The 18,194-nt window shown below is 28.0% G+C and overlaps 2 long non-coding RNA genes across 2 annotated transcripts in view; both read right to left on the reverse strand.

The window, feature by feature from the left end:
* Positions 1-1,834: 1,834 nt before the first annotated feature.
* LOC108003189 (uncharacterized) overlaps positions 1,835-18,194 on the reverse strand; it is a 435,498-nt gene continuing 419,138 nt past the window's right edge. Inside the window, exon 4 of the long non-coding RNA XR_009831824.1 lies at positions 1,835-1,985. This is a non-coding gene — a long non-coding RNA (uncharacterized LOC108003189). The remainder of the gene's footprint in view (positions 1,986-18,194) is intronic.
* LOC133667026 (uncharacterized) lies at positions 12,601-15,053 on the reverse strand. The gene is made up of 2 exons (XR_009832115.1): positions 14,531-15,053; positions 12,601-13,545 (listed from the first exon to the last, which is right to left on the reverse strand). It is a non-coding gene; the product is annotated as an uncharacterized LOC133667026 (long non-coding RNA).

Here is an 18,194-nt window from a genome sequence, read left to right on the forward strand (position 1 = left end):
CATTGCATACGAGCATATTTCTTTTTTACTATAATATTAAGATTCACTTATTAAATATTAGATATTAATATTATCTGTTACTTTGTGACAAATGCTACTATAAGAATTATTACAATAACATCGTAAAAAAATTAAATTTCATATTCCATTTCAATTTTGATAAATGATAATTTTTAAATTATTGATTGACAATTTGAATCACAAATAATATATTTGCTATTGTACACCATTTTAACGATTACAATTTAAAAATGCAAATTTCAATCGATAAGATAGCTCATTTATAGTTGTCAACTATACGTCGATTTGCGAAATATTCCGCTAAATCTTTTATAAATAATTTAATTCGTAGTATTTACCATTTCGTTATAATTAATTCAAATTTATAGTAGGCATAAATTTATTCTACATTTATACTATATTCGTCATCACTTAATTTGAATTACGCAAATAGCTATGTACTTTCAACACAATTTCTACCATTAAAAATTATAATTTCTTTTTTTCTGCATTCGGGATTAAACATTATTATTGCAAATATAGAATATTCTCGCATTTAAAGGATAAATGATAAGAAGAATTATATATATATAATAAATATATATACATATTTCGCGTATAAAAATTAGATTATCTTTTTTCTGATTTATTCATTATCAGTATCTATTTGTTCCATATTTCATGTTCCATTTTAAATTTCACTTTTTCATTCGCATTTGATAAAAACTATTCGACTCAATATAGCTATATAATATTTTGTCTTTTTGATAAATTTTTTATGCTTCACTGATATTCGAGAATATTCATAAAAACTGATAGCTATGTATTATATGAAATATTAATTTGGCAGATATTAATTTTTACAGTTTATAATTAAAAGAGAGTTTCCTATTTTATTTTATTGAAATTAATATTTTTATTTTGTCTATAGTTCCTTTAAGTGACACATATTGTTATTTGCTAGATTTAACCATTGAATTTAGTTTTTAGTATTTTTTGTATTTCAATTGCAGAACAATGTAAAAAATATTAAATTTAAATTTTGTTTTAAATAACATTAAATTTTTAATTTATCTTTGTATCTTTTTATAGTATTTAACGATTATATTTAACAAATTCTAATGTTACGAAATTATCGTATTATAAATGTTTAAATATGTATATTTTATAATTATATATTTTATTTTATAATTTATTTTGATATTATATTGACTTCCAAATAATATAATAATATATTTATATATTTAAAGAGTTCATTATTATATAGAGACGTAAAATTTGATATATAAAAATATCAATTGAAGTTTATTTATTAAATAATAAATAATTCAAGTTAAATAAAGTTAGAGATCGAATAAGATTGTTCTCTTCCCATCATATCTCTATTTCGCTTCATTTATAATATAAACTTTAATTATTTACAACTTAATGAATAAGTCTCAACTGATATATCAATATTTGTTTGTTTTGCCCTTCAGAAATAACTTTTTAAAGTTGTCTCACGAATATTAACAAATTATACAATAACAATATGTTTAATAATGCTTTAAATCCAATAAGTATAATAGTTTTATCATTGGCTGATAGTAGGTCGTTGATAATTAGTTGTTGTCGATCATAAATCTATCCTATGATAAAAATTGTAATATGTCGAAATAAAAAAATATATAAAAAATAAAATTATTACTAGAGTATAGTTTTGTTACTATTGTTAAGTCATAATATCTGCTTAAATTTTAGAATTAAAATTAGGTTGATTAGAATGTTAGAATTAGAATCTTAATTTTAATATTAGAATAAATAATTTTGGAAAATGTAGATATTAATTCGAAATTGATCTTAAAATGCAAATTCCTAACAAATAATAGCAAGAAATCGATATCAAGAAATAATAATAACAACAACAATAATGAATACATGCCAACAACCTCGTTATGAAGAATCCATTGATTCCCGTTAACATCTTAAGTATTTAGTTGTTGTACCTGCAACGAAATTTAAAAAAAATCATTAAAATCAAGAAAATCTTCGTGACATTATAATTAAATTCTTTTTAACATCTATTGATTATCTATAAAAATAGGTCATATTTTTATTTATATAAAATTTTATTTATTATAATACCATGTTACGTATGAATTATGATTCTTAATTATAATTTATAAAACATTTTATAAACAAATATTTAATTTAAACTATTGACTTTTATTCGATCATTTAAATTAAGTTTAGATATAGTTACTAATATATGTTATACATTGATAATACATTGAAATTTCAATCATAATAATTCATTTTAATTAAAGCTATATCTCTTTAATGATTAATTTATTTATTTAAGCAGCAAATTGAGTAAATTAAAAATCCAATCGATAAATAATTATAATTCTCTCTCCTTAATTATATTAAATACACAAAACAACATAAATGATTATAATACTCTAGAGAAAAAAGAAAGTAGGCACAAAGAAATAAGTAAGTATACAAAGAATATAAGACTATTTTTTTCTATGTCATGTGTTGATATACAGTTTATTTATATTGTAATATTTTCAAAATGCATACTTATCTGATTATATAAATTTAATTAGAAATCAGATGTAATCAATCAAATCCGAATTCTTTTATTTTGCCAATATTTCGATCTTTCGCATATCTTTAATTAGTTTTGCACATATTTTAGATAACTATATATCTTACAATATTGTAATTTTTAAAAATTGTTTTCTTCTTAAATTTTTTAAATTACAATAAATTATTTAAAATTACAATAAAACACTATGTGATATGACTGAATTGAAAAAATTTGGACAAAATAAAAAACCATTCATCCCTCATACAAATAATAATATGTATTTCGCATAATTGGGTTAATTGATTAATCATTCAAAAGACACTAGTCCTAAATAAGTAGAAATAATAAAGTATCTAATAAGAATAAATATATAGAGATTTTAAATTGACAATAAATCAAATTAATTGGATCACTTTTAATCAATATGTATTGTCATTATTAATTAAATTGATCAACACGATGAAAAATATAAGTAATGATATATTAAAGTAGAATAGAGAAAAATAAGAAATTATAAATTATGAGATATAAACTTAGACAAGAAATATGAAGAGAAGACATAAAAATGAAGAGAATATAAATTTTCATAAATATAAATTTAGGTTTCCTATTGATCCACGAACAATGGTCCTATTACTATGCAATGTGATCATTAAGAGTATGATAGTGAAATTTTAATTAATGAATATATACAGCCATTTTCCTTGAACAAAGAAAAGTTGATTAGGGTCAACTAACCAGCTTCTTATTTCTGAATGTAATTAACCGAGAAGGAACCAATAATAAAAATATATGTAAATAAAGGCTCTACTTTTATGCTACAACTAATCTGCGGAATGTACAAAATATCTATTTTTCATTAATTATGTAATTTTGTGCATTGTGTAAATATTTGAGTTGTATACGTATTTGATCATACAATAAAGTAATATGCTTTTTGACTCTGCATGTGAATGATGGTACATGCGAATTTGTTTGATCGATAATTGGAAGAAGTTGTAGAAATTGATAGAGAGATTCAATGTATGGAAAATATTGACGTGCATGTTTGTTGTCCTATCTATTCATTAATTTATAAATTGCTTTATGAATGTATACGTATTGGTTTTTTGCTAATTGTAAAAATAATACTTTCTAAACTATATAGAAATTTATCATTATATATAATAAAATATATAAGTAGAGTAAGTATAAAAAAAAATAAGATAAAAAGAGTAACTATAAGAGTTTAAAAATGGGATAGAATTAAGCAAAGCGAAAACTATTTCTTTCGAAAAAAGTTTTTCGGAAATTAACCGTTAAGATTTAATTTACGATTCTAACTATTTGAAGCAATTTCAAGCAATTTTTTTCGTTTCAACTTTGTTGATTTATCAATGGAAGTAATCATAGAATCATATATTGCTTTAACTATTTGTTTTAGTTCAGTGACTCGCTAACAGTTTATATTCAACATTATTAGATAATTTACACATTCTATGATCTGTGTTTTCCATTAACTCATCAATAAAAGAAGTAGTACTATATTATACAAAAAAAGCTTATACAAACGAATTAAATTAATTTGATCATCTTCAATTATTGCCGTTGATAAATTATCATTTAATAAATTAAACAATATTAAATAAAATGTCTTTTCGTTGAAAAATCTCTATTTATCCAATCGCTATCTCATTTCTACTATTTTATCTCAAACCACTATAGCTATCTTCGTCGCAATACGGTGGTTCAATCTTTCTCCTTCTTTGATTTTCTATCTCTTCTTTTTCCAAGCAACATGGGCGCCAGAACGGCGACACGGTGTCTCCTCGGCTCTGCCTTTTTCACCCCTCGTCGCCGACCCTCTCGGCACCACACTTATTCGCCACCAACCCCAACGCATGGCAATACGCGCGACATGTCACGGCTCGTTCCGCCATTCTTCGACGATGGACGCGCTCTCTTCTCCATCTCGCTCCCTTTTTGTGCAACCTCTTTGTGACAATCGAGTAAACTAGACTGTACGAGAGCCTTCGACTTTGCGGAAATCGAGACAAAAGGCTCGACGCGCCGCCTCCGATCGGTCGCTTCGGCCCGATTCTTTAAATATAACATCGGGAACGTCTGATGTTATGCTCGATAGACGCTCCACTGAGCACCAGAAGTTATTCTTGAATATGTTTATCGTTCGAATGTGGGGATGGTTATCGAGGTGGAAAGTCAGGAAACTTGCTATATTATGGTTTCTGTTGAATAAAAATGAACGACGGTGGTTCTTTAAGTTTTTCTTTAAGTTTTCTTTTCATATCGCGAAGTAGTCTATTCTCTTTAACTTTAACTTGATTAACTGTCTTCTTGTTTTCTTTTTATTAAATATTGCAAATTTGGTCATTTTAATTTATTATAAATTATATTTAAATAGTGAGATTCCATTTGAACCGCGTAATTTTCTTTTGAAGTATTAATTATGAAATAAGTGTTTCAAATAAAATTTCTTTCGAGGAAAATATTTTGTAACAAATCTTAAATAGATCTATATATTTTTTATAATTTTTTATAATTTTATTTTTATAATTTACATAAATGTGTAATTTAAAAATTGTTACTTTATCTTTGAAATGATAATCTCGAACGTTAAAGTATCGATTTATTCTATCTCTAAAAGATAGTTGCACCATCTCCAATGTTGCAGAAGTAATATATTGGTATTTCTTATACAACTTTTCATATTATTAGATTCTTTCCTATAACTTGTTCTTTTATGAAATACGAGAAAAAGTATAAGTATCAATATGTTGATCGACGTCATTAGTTATCAGCCATTTGACATGGTCTTGAAACATTTTCGCGGAATAAATCTCTCTTATTTGATTAAAAGCATATAATTCTATTTAGAAAAGCAAAAGTTATCTTGAAATTTCGAAAATACGTTCATCAAAGATACGTAACGTTTCTTAAAAAAGTAAATATCATTTACATCGTCCAAACAACTTGTATTTTTCGAAATATGTATATGTGTGAACAGGATATATATCATTAATATAATAATTAATTATATATTCCTGATTTTAATTCAACTATCTAAGATATTCTATCACAAACAAAAAGTTCCCTCAGCATGTTTACTCTAAAACACATAAAATTCTTTTCTATTTATTAAATTACTTTTTCTATACAAGAAGTAAAGAATTCACAAACTTACTTACCTTTCCCTAAAACCATCATCTCATATTTTACTTTTATTCGCTGCAACGAAAAAAAACATATATATCTGCAAATCCATCCATTCCCAAAATATATTTTTCCCAATTTCGAGAACAAGAACTATCAACGTATCAGAGCATAACTTTCCAACATAATTTCAAACGAGAAAACGAAGGCGCGACGTTTCGAGGTCCTCGGGGAACGAGAGGAATCAATTTGAAACACAGGATGGTCCCCACTACTTGCAAAGTAACATCGTAGAGTTAGAACTTTGCCTCAGTCACAACCTCGGCCATAAGCCCAATTTCGAGGAACCCAGTTTCCGAAACTTGCGCATCCGTAAACTAATTTTTACCGGTGGCGGAAGGTCGGCTGGATGTCTCGCTGTGAGCATTGAGTTTCGCGGGACCTCGAAGCATGGTCGAGCGAGCAAAGGTATCGCGGACACGAAACGAGCCGTGGACCTTGGCGGCCGGAAGTCAAAAGCTCGAAAAGTCCGTGAGTTACGGTGGTCGTTTATCTGGCTGTGAAACTATGTCGGCGCTCTAATTTTTTCCTACGATATGTTTCTTCGCGGACGATGTTTCGCCATTTTATGGCAATACGTGGCCTATCGCTCCACTCGAACGACCATAATTAGATCTCTGCGACGATAAAAATAATAACGATAAAAATAATAAAAACACAGGATGAACGGCTCTCGGTCGAGTCTTCTGCTAATGTCCGTTTGGTTCTTTGCCTTTTCTTAATGCCCCGTGGAGGTAACGAGCACTTCTTAATTGCGTTCTGCCACGGCCATTAAAACCCTTCGCGGTAATTAAAGCAATAGTATTCTGTCTGTAGGATGATAGTTTTTTTTCATCTCTTTCGAGCTGCAAATTTTTTTGTGGTAAAAAATTGCAATTTTTATTATATAAGATAAGAGAAATTTAAGAGTTTTATTGTCGTAACTTTCTTTCTGGAAGAAAAATTTCATTTTTTGAATCTTTTCGATTTATTTTTGTTAATAATCTAATAAACTAATATCATATATTTTTCTATTATTAAACTTTTCAAATAATAAAATCTTTAAATAATCTTTAAAAATATAGATCAAAAAATATATATAAATAGGTATTTTTTATTGAAATTTTAATTCTAAAAATGATAATATCTATGAAATGATTTTATAATATTATATTATTTATTATCATTTGCATAAAATATTAAGTCAATTTTCAAAATAAATAGAAAATTTGGTACATAAAAATATTATATATAAAAAACGTTATTTATCAAATTATTAAGCAATTTAATTTTTTATTTCCTTTCCTCCTCATATCGTCTATCATCCCGTTTGTTGTTTTATCCAACAAAATTAAACTGCTTTAATAACTCGATAAACGAGCCGCGACTGACACTTTTGTTTATCAATATTCCCCTCTAGAAACAGAATATCTTCCCTCCAAAGACATCTCATGAATGTGTTTACCACAGATACAATGATATCATGCTTCTCAACTCTGAGAATACTTCTCAACCTCTCGTATTCTCATAAAATAAAATTATTCGTATCTCCTTCCGCAAAGTGAAAAGTTCCAAAGCCATTCCTAGACAAAGATAAACCCGAACCTTTTGCCTAAACCGAATCTCGAGATTCTAGGCCCTGTTATTCTCGATCCCTTCGTTTCTAGCGAACTGGCGATTAATTTAAAATTACCATAATATCCATGTTCCATTTAACAGGGAGCGGAAACATGGCGTCAAAGCGAGTTTCGAAACGCGAGTTAGCTGCGAATAGGGCGCCGGCTTTCGACTATACCGCAGACTTCCTTCGTTGCAAAATTGATTCGTGGATGCGCACAAAGGGTCAGGGGTACGTTCGAGATACGATTCGCCGGAAGTTGGCGAGAGTGAGCGGCGAGACAGGGTTGAGCGCGAGATGAAAACAACTTCCGACTGGCGACGTTCGCCCTCGAAAACGCGGCGGAAAAGTTCTCCCTCAAAGAGGAGCGAGGGATGGTTTTTCTTTTCTTCTTCTTCTTCTTTTTCTTCTTCCTCCTCGAAGCATCCTCGACCATCGCTTTCGACAACTTTGTCTCTCCCTTGTTTCGATAGTAAAGAATTCTACCCTTGAAAAACAGAAGTAACCAAGCTTTATACAATCGTAGAAACGATTATGTGAAATCTTAAGGACGATCCTTCTTCGACATTCATGAGAATTAGAATTATTCGCATAGTCTCGCTGGATATTTCAATAAAGACACTTGATGTTTTCGATTTGGTTATTTGATTATTCAGTTATTTAGTGAGTAAGGAAGAGTTGAGATTCTAATTGATACTCGGAGGATTCGAAGTTCTCTTCTATTTTCCAATAACGATTGATGTATCTATCTTTCGCTCCCTATAGGGAAGCAAACTTCAAACTGATCCTACACATTGGTTTAATAAGTTTAGAACGCTTATGTATTGCAGTTGAAAAGTTTGTATATGAAAATTCGAATCTTGACAAAAACTGTGTTTTCATCTTATAATGCTATAACATTATACATAATCTTTATGTAAATTAATGCTATCATGTGAAATAATTAAAAAATTTCATTTTAACGATTATAAGTATTATTATGTCTGTAATTTGAAAAAATTTGATATATACAGGTTCAAAAGTGGCAATTTGGACATATAAAATTTTTATTATTTTAATTTTAATTAAAGATCAAAGTCATTTCGTGTTATTATACAAATGTGATCATTTTTTGATCAGTTACATAAACGTATATCGATGATTTTGAAAATTTAGAAAAAATTTAGCTTCGAAAAAATATTCTTGCCACATCGATGTTATTCATATTATGTAAAATTTTTTTTCTATCGTCATAATTCAAAAAAATGAGTTCATTTAAATAGACCATCTAGAATAGAACAAAAATAGTATATTATATAATATATTCGTGAAACACTTTTAGAAAGTTGATTTTAGAGAATTGACTGAGATTTATTTATTAAGTTATAAACATTTCAAATTTCCATTAGATGAAACGTTAGACGAAAATGGAATGAAATTGTGATATAATAGGGATTTATTTTATCTAGTTCAAATTTAAAATATTTTACTCAATCGATAAAATTTATGTTAACTTTTTTTATTTTATCTTTAAAATCGATCCTCAAATTTTTAACGTAACTTTTAACGAATATATATATATATATATATATATATATATTAACATCCTGTACATAATATTTATGTTAATTAATAAACCTACAATAGAATTTGAATAGAAATTTTTGTTTCGTTTTTTAAATATCATAATATGTTTTGAATATCTGACCTTGTATATCTTCTTATATGAATATTACAATCTATTAATTTAGCAGTCTAATTCGAATAACATCATATAATATATCAATTATAAGTGTATCTACATATTATAAATATATTTATACATAAGAAAATGGTGGAAAAAACGACACATTAAGTGATAAAAAATTTATTTCGCGTATCATCAATTGAAATTGAAAATCGTAACAATCGACTCAACATTCTGATTTAATCATGATGTAATCTTATTTCGTCGATAATCATAAGCGATAAATATCGTCACAATTTAAATGGGATGCATGCTCAAATCAAGTATATTTGAGATAAAAACGAGGTATTTCAATCTCGTTTAACGAATATTGATAATTTCGAAGCTCATTTGTGTAATCATCTTCCGACTCTGGAAACAGATTCCGCTTTATATAACACGATTTGTAATTACCAGTTTCACCAGTTATTATTTGCAAAATATTCCTGCTCCACCATCACCGCCCCACCGCTACTCTACTTATTTTCGTGGAAAACCTTTCGGCAGCGTTGGCGAAATGGCAAATAACATCTGTAAATGAATAAAACAGAGGAACGCACGTGCGTGCACTAGCATGCATTACGCAAATGAATATGTATGCAAATGAATACGTGTGCGGTACGTTTCTTTTATGAATGCATGCATACACCACCACCTGTTCCGCACATATGGATAGCTATATCTATAATCTATCCGGAACATGGGAAATCACCGGTTTTGCCAAAATTTACCTACTATATATCCAACAATGCATTACATTTCAAGTCTATTGTCTATTTTCAAAGCAGATTATCCTTTTCATACAAACACCGATTTATCCCAAACATCGTGAGAAAATTATATAAAATTGTTTTCATAACATGATATTTGCCTCGAGGCGATTAGCAATGTCCATTATACGAGGAGACATTGTTAAGTGAATGTTTGAAAAATAATAACTCATCAAATAGGAGACAAGCAAGATATTTCAATGATGCGATCAGAATTGCAAGCCGCACTTTGCGAAGTAAAGTTGTTCAAAAATGTAATAAAATTTCATTTATATGAATCTGATGGAAAATAAGTTTATATATCCTCACTATTTTTAATTTTTAATTCAAATAATCGGAATTATCTTTGAGATAATTAAATAAATAATTTAATTATACATATAATTCATTTTTCAAATTATGTAAAATCTTTGTTTTCATTTATAGAGAACTTTTATATAATCAGAGTGTTATATATTCATATAATAAAAATTTCATTCTAATAAGTGAAGTTCTAATTAAAGGCTAGTGTTGTTAAAAGGTAGGTATAACAATTTTTTTTTTCATATTGTGAACTGTTTTTTTAGTCAACAGATCAGAATCTAGAGAAATGAAAATCATATATGAATAATAATTCAAAATTCAAAATTGATATAAAATTTTATGGCACTTCGAGTTAGAATCTTGTGCAATTCATTTTTATGTAAGTGTATGAAGCCATGACAAACCTTGCAATAATTAGGTTCTTATGACTACGATAATAAAGATATATCTTACCATCAGTTGGTAATAGGATTTTATTTGAATACAGTATGAATTAATGTGGCAATTAATTGTCTTTGAAAATCATTTTTAAATCTGTGTTTTTGTAAAATCACTTTTATCAACATACAATCGAAAAATGAAATGCCAATAATAAAGGAAAAGAAATTATGAAATTTTAATAATCACAGTAAATAGTAAAAATAATAAAAAATGAAATCGATATGATGGATAGACCATAAATAGAAGCAAATGAATTATCATTTCGTAATTAATTGATTTAATGTGATAATCATATAATTAGTTTAGGACAGCTGTCGTGAATCCTTCAATGAATCCTTCCTACAAGGATTAGAGATATTCATACGACATTCTACATCTTGTCTATTTGGACTATAGCTAGTAAGCTATACTGTTAACCATAGGCTGCATGCTCTGAGCATAATAGTATTCAGTAACTAATAGATATATGATAATACTAGTCATAATGGTAATCAATCCAAGTGAACGAGGAATAGTAACTATATATATATATATTATATTATATCATAGCAAATACTCATTACAAGAATGAAATTTATCTTAAATTAGCAATATAAAATATTACATTTCCTATAACAATAAGTTTTGTCTCAGCTATACTTAGTAATATGATCAGACTAAACCATCATATAAGTAATTTATACTTATATAGACAGAAATACGAAATAATTCCAAATTTCATATTATTAAGATTAAGACGTTTAAATATTATTCATCGATTATTTATAACTTAATGATAATAAATAAGCCTCTATCTTCATCTTTCGACCTCTATGAAGAATGCCTATTAGAATTAAAAAATGGTTCATGACTATATGCTTCTGCCTACCACTTTTACTTTTTTTACACGTTATTTTGATGACATGTTTCAGAATTGTTTCATAGTTCGAAACAATTTCGAACTATGAATATCATTCTTAGACATCAACGTTGACTTGGATGGCTCGTTTCCTTCGTGGCTTCTTTGTGCCGCGAGACCACGATGCTCACCAGCACCTCGAGGAAACAAGCCGCATTGAAGCGTACCACCGCGAATTTGTTCTCAGGCTAACGAATCTCGGTCGCGAGACGCGTAAGCAAGACGTAAGAGCAGCAGCTATGCAAGTTCGAGCGATCGCTCGGATTCTAATTTCGCTGAGTAGCTGGAAGCGCGCTTGTTAAGACGTCAGCCCGCCGTTCTACCGCCAACACGAAATCCTTGCCGCAGAACTCGCGGAAACTCTCGGGGAATTTTGGTCTGCCGCGTCTCCGAGTGGTACGTTGAAAGGATCACCTCTGCTTACGAGTTTCCTCTAAAATGTTAATTGCATTCGCCTAATTCCTTTGACGATGCTCCCTCTTTAACGATTTGTTTAATCCTTTTCATCATTCCTGCATGAATCTAAATTTGAACTCAATTCGAAAGTGCGATACTGCGAGGAGAGAGATTCGAAAAGAAAGGGACGAAATAAAAAGCATAGGAGAATTTGTGTCCATTTAAATTAATAAGTATTTATTTAACGTGGAATTTCATTTAGGAATAGAATAGATTTATATATCGATATTGTTTTTTTTAAATAAAAAATAGTTTTTAAATAAATATATTTTAGCTATCTTGAGATATTACAAAAAAATTGAGTCATAATCAATGAATTCAATATGGATTAGATCTATGCGAAAGTTATGTTCAAATCACTACTAAGACTATCATCATAAAATGACCATTCAAAACAAAAATTAATTTCATTTGTAATAGTTTTTAGAATAACGAATAGTTTAACAAAAGATAACTTAAAAGATAATTGTATTCAAAAATACTTTGTATATAAAATTTATATGTATGTATATTTTATATATACATATAAAAACTTTATAAACAAAACTTTATAAATAAAAGTATTCATAATATATATTTATGGAATATTTTTGAAGAAGATTTTAGAAATTAAAAAAATTAATATTGCTACACAAAAATGTTGGTTGAGATTTATTTATTAAATGCATAATTATATGCAAATTTATATATATAATTTATATGTAATATATCAAACTTTGCACATTAACCTTATATATTAATTTCATTCAATTTATTTAATTTAGATTCAAATATTCGAATATTAGCAGGGCTCTTATTATATGTCCAAAATATTCAAAATATATGAATCTTGGATTCAAAATTCGAATATGTATTTGAATAATCAAACAATTAACTACTTAAGTATTGAAACATAATATTATAGTCTATATACTTGAATACTTTGATACTAGAGACACTTGATATTATAATAAATATCTAACGAATCTTAAAAATTGATATTATTTTAAATTAATATCAAATTAACAAATCGAAAATATTATTTGTACAGAATTGGACAATAATAATACTTAAGAAAACTCGTGGTTTCCTATAAGAATAGGAAGTATCGCTATCACAAGTAATGTATCGATAATATTCTTAATCCGTCCAGAGCACAGAGTGCCAACACAACGCGAAAAATCTGCGACGAGATTAACTTTCGACGAAAGCCGGAAAGCTGGCGATGATTCAGGCACTCACAGAAAGAATAACAAGAGGCCTGACTTCCCCAAGGAAAAGTTTCCACTGAGAAATCCCCTCGTCACCCTAATATTTCAACCGTCGAGCAAGCATTGCGTGCTTTAGAGGGATGATTCTGGATATTTCGTGAAGGAACGCTGCTGATCCTCAAATGTGCCTGGCTCGGTGTTTCAAAGCAGCGTTCGAACCTAACGATGTAACGGTTTACACGATAGATAGTGCGCATGCCGGCGAAACATTTCGCTTCGTAACTTGGACGGTTACTAGCCGTGCTATCGGCCAACTACTGTGTTCCCTTCAATTAACCAGCATCGCAGGAGTTCCGACTTTGTTAACTATCCATGTGGCAGTCAATCTTAACGGGCCTTTCTGGAATGTGGGCAAAAGTCGGATAAATTGAAAGCTTCTATGAACTGGTGCAAACGATATTCGAGATATCATATGATTGACGATTTGAAATTAGAGAAACGTGAATATTATACACATTTAATGGAGATAAATATTTGCAGAAATTGAATTTAGGAATGTAAGTAACTGAAATTGCAATTAATTTGTAATATTTTGATAGAAAATTTATCAAATTTTATGCTTTTTAATAATTATTAAAAATAAGTAAATTCTTTTGGTAAAATTGATATTAACATTTATTCAAGTAGAGATATAATTATAAATGTATCATATGTACTTATATAATAATATTTTTATATGTGAAAATACATCAATATTAATAATATTATTATTTCGGTGAATCTAAGAACTTTAAATTTTAAAAATTATAAAAATTTATCCAAATTTATTTTTAATAACATTAAATAATTAAAATCATATTAGTATTACTAATTTAAAAATCACAACATAGAGGTAATATAATTGATAATCAAAGTTACTAATAGACATATTTATTTAAAATTTATATAAAGATTATAAAAATCAAATTACTAGGAATCAATTATATACATATATTACATGTACTCCTATAAATTATTCATCGAAATATACTTATAATAAAGTTAATAAAAATAAATATAAATAATGTAACAATCTCTATTTATTCTAATCAAAGATAGAATAGATATAAACTCTGCTTTATAAGTTAGTCAATTCTTGCTTTTATTTATAGTAAATGTAAAACGTTAATATACTTTAACCTAATTTAATCTAATCTATAATATCAATAACTTTCATATGAACATATACTTAACCTTATGAAATCAAATTTTTTAATCTAAATTAAATTATAGTTACTTAATACTTAATATATTTACTTTAGATTAAATTCATAATATATTTAATATATTTATATTATATTAAATTTATCATATACTTACTAAGTTCAGATTTATAATGTACTTACTTATAACAACAAACAAAGAAGCCACACAGAATATATCGAATAACTTAAAGAAAACTCGGATCAGATACAGTTCGACATTCTCTACGAGTTTATTATTTCTGGAAGTTCATCCGTGAGATCGTCGTAAACAAAGCAAGAGTGCCATCAAGCCCATTTTTATCGCACATAACTATTCCTTGCACTCAAGTCAAAAATTTTACATTTCTATCCATCTACTATCTTCCACAGTGCAGTATTCGTTGAAACGTTTGCTCCTTAACGCGTTGAACGATAATGCAACAACGTTACGACGCATAAGACCGCGAGTGATACACGCGTGAAATTTTCGACGCGAAACGGCAATAGGGTAATCCGGTTAAAATACAACGGCAAGGCTCGAATCTTCTCGCGTCAAAATTCGATGCGACGTACGCGCGGCAGGCGTCGCATAAAGTTTGCCCAGGAAAAATATGCAACTCGGAATATGTTCGAGTTCGATGTTACGCGTGAAGGGGCTTACACTCGCGACAGACGTGTACACACTGCTTGCATAACGTCGCCGATGAAAGCGCGGCCGCATACCAACCAGCCTGGGCGACACCTGTTCCCAAATCGATGAACTCCAGGGAAACGTTGTGGAAATTCGCCAAGTCGCGAATAAATTGGCAAGGGAGTTTTAAGTTTTCCAATCTACTTTTATGTTCGCATGTAGCGAGACGAAAGTGTTCGTATTTTGTTTTATAAGAGAATTTGAATTAATTAATTCAAAAATTTTGATTTTTTACGAGTGTTTGTGAAATATATGATATATGCATATAATATGGAGAGTATAATAGATTATACGCGAGGCAATGTGTTTTTCGAGGGAATGAAATTAATCTTCAAAGAGCGGTGTTTTTTTCATATTTGGAATACAATTTTGTTTTGAAATATTTTTTGCAATAGAGTGATAGAGTAAGTGAGGTCTGTATATAAATCTGAATATTTTGCAATTTAAAATTTCATTCTATTTCATGTTATTATTTAAAATTGTTATTTTTAAAAAATTGGAAAAAACACTGAAATTATGATCAATATTGAACAATTTAATTAAATTTTTTTCGATAACAGTTTAGTTTAAACGATAATTAAATAATGAAAGATAAATTTAAAGAAAAAAGAATTACTGCAAAGTAATGAGTTTATCCGAATAATTATGTGGAAAAGAATACACTTCACCGATTTTTATTTAAGTAATTCCTAATATATTTTTAAGAATAATATTTTGAATATATATCTCTATATACATAATTGTCTTATTTTATATATATATTTAAAATTAAGATAATTATGTCAATTATATATATATATATATATATAATTATATAATATATATATATATATGAGTTATGATATATGCTGAGTTAATTGCTGTATTTTCTATTCGCTTAATTATTGCAAACAGATGTCCATCAATTTTTAGAATTTTTGATAAGTTTTTCTTGAAGCGAAATTACGAAAAAAGATACCAATAATTCTTTAAATATTTATTTCCCCGAATAATTAATCAAATATTATTATATATAATAATAGAAATAAGAATTAAATATTCAAAAATATAAAAAAAAGTAAAAAATTACAATTTCAAAATTCTTATGGCATCAAAAATATTAATTTTACGCTATCTTTTGCACATGAAATTTGAAACGATTCAAGCAAATGTTTTCATCATTGAAAAATAATAATAATAATAAAAATAAAATAATAATTCTGATTTTACCCAGAGCATCAATATATAAACATTAAAGACTTGAAAAATCTATCCATTTGCTATTTCCAGCAACCATCGTCTCTCTATTAAAATACCCTCTATTAAAATAAGTTTTGAAACATTTTTTTTAAAGAAACTATACTTTACATACTTTCAGAATCGTTTTTCATCCATTAAAATGCTTTTCTCGCTTTTAAAAGTTAACTTTTCCAAGATCCTCTTTCCCTCTTAACCCATTCGAAACGAATAATCACCTAGCTGTACTGGTCGTAGACAAATCCTCTTTCATCCCCAATTACTCGTCCCTGTAACCGAGACTGAAGCGTGGACGCAAATGTCGTCGTAACTCGACCGAGTGCTCTCGAGGCACGGATGTCGGCTGTAATCCCTTGCTCTCGGACCCGTTACGATCAGGCCGCGGAATTGTTTTTTTCTTCGGTTTACATTGCAGTTTATAGAGCAATAAAACGGGAGACTCGTGCCGTCCGTTTCCATGAAGAAGTGGAAAGGAAAGAAAGAGTGAGAAAAGAAGAGGAGTTCCATTGGTAGATAGGTGCAAATAGACGATATCCTACCGCTGCTTTATGGCATTTCTCTCGAGGAACGTATCTTATTCTTGTCAGGGGTGAGAGCGATTTTTAAAGTTTTTCAAGCGATGCTTTATTCGTATTTCTTACGAACGAGAGAATTTTATTCTTGAACAAATGATTAATTTAATACGAGACTTAACGATTATTCAGTGCGGAATACTCGCGGAAATGCGAGTGGAATTAATTTTATACAAATAAATTCTTTGAATTTGAGATTGTTTTTAATTTTATTTTCTAAATAGAATAATAATAATTATATAGATGTTTAGTTTTAATATATAGAAATTTAATATGATTATCTAAGAAGAGCTATCCAGATAGCAATTGGATAGGACTTTTTAAATCTAGATATTTCTATATTAAAATTTATAAAATAAAAATGTTTGTTTACTTTCTAATTTTTTAAAAATTCGACTATTTTTTTTTAAATTTTAATTGAAAAGAATATAAACTTATAAATATGAATATAAATAATTGTAGTAAGATATCGAATAGAAAAAAATATGTGTATATATATATATATATATAATTCAATGCTATCGATGATATTGTGATTACTAAATGAATAATTTTTATAGAACATATTATGGAATTTGAGGAATATTAAAAATTACAGAGATAAGATTTTTTTATTTATTAATAAAAACATACATTTAAATACTAAATTATTACTTTCCAAAAAATTTACATAATAAAATTTTTGTTATAATTTTCAACATTTCAAAATTTGATAATATTTAGATTTAGATAGAAATAGAAGAATTCAATTAAAATGAAACAAAAGAAAAGTAAAATTCTTTTTCACTATTCACGATTATTAATAATAATAAGATTTCTTTTGATATTATAATATTTAATTTTAACCTTAAAATCTGAATTTGATCAACAAATTATTCAATAATTTTTAAAATTAAGAAGGACTCATGAAATAGTTAAAAAAACTGTTTTAAATAATTCAAATTAAAAATAATATAAAAAAATCATGTATTCAATTGCATCAACTCATAATTACTTTAAATATCAACATTTAATCGAATAGATAATATATTATTTTAATCATAATCATTTTTCAAAATGCTTTATTTCAATAGATTATTCAGGTACAAGCCTGATTGACAGTTACACGACAGTCCAATTTCACCGAGACAGCCTTCGGCCGAGTTCTAACTCATTTATAGGACCATTGTCTGGCGAAACAATCGCGGCTGCCCTTTCTTTGTTTCTGTTACACCGAGCACGATGAAAGTTTTAGAGTGGTAATACCAGTTTTGTCCCGATCGCGAGAAAAATGAATTTCTCGGGAAAGATGGCAGCCAGAACACGTGTGTCCCTACGTGTGTAGTAC

The sequence above is a fragment of the Apis cerana genome, linkage group LG11 (genome assembly GCF_029169275.1).
Source record: "Apis cerana isolate GH-2021 linkage group LG11, AcerK_1.0, whole genome shotgun sequence".
Lineage (NCBI taxonomy): Eukaryota > Metazoa > Arthropoda > Insecta > Hymenoptera > Apidae > Apis > Apis cerana.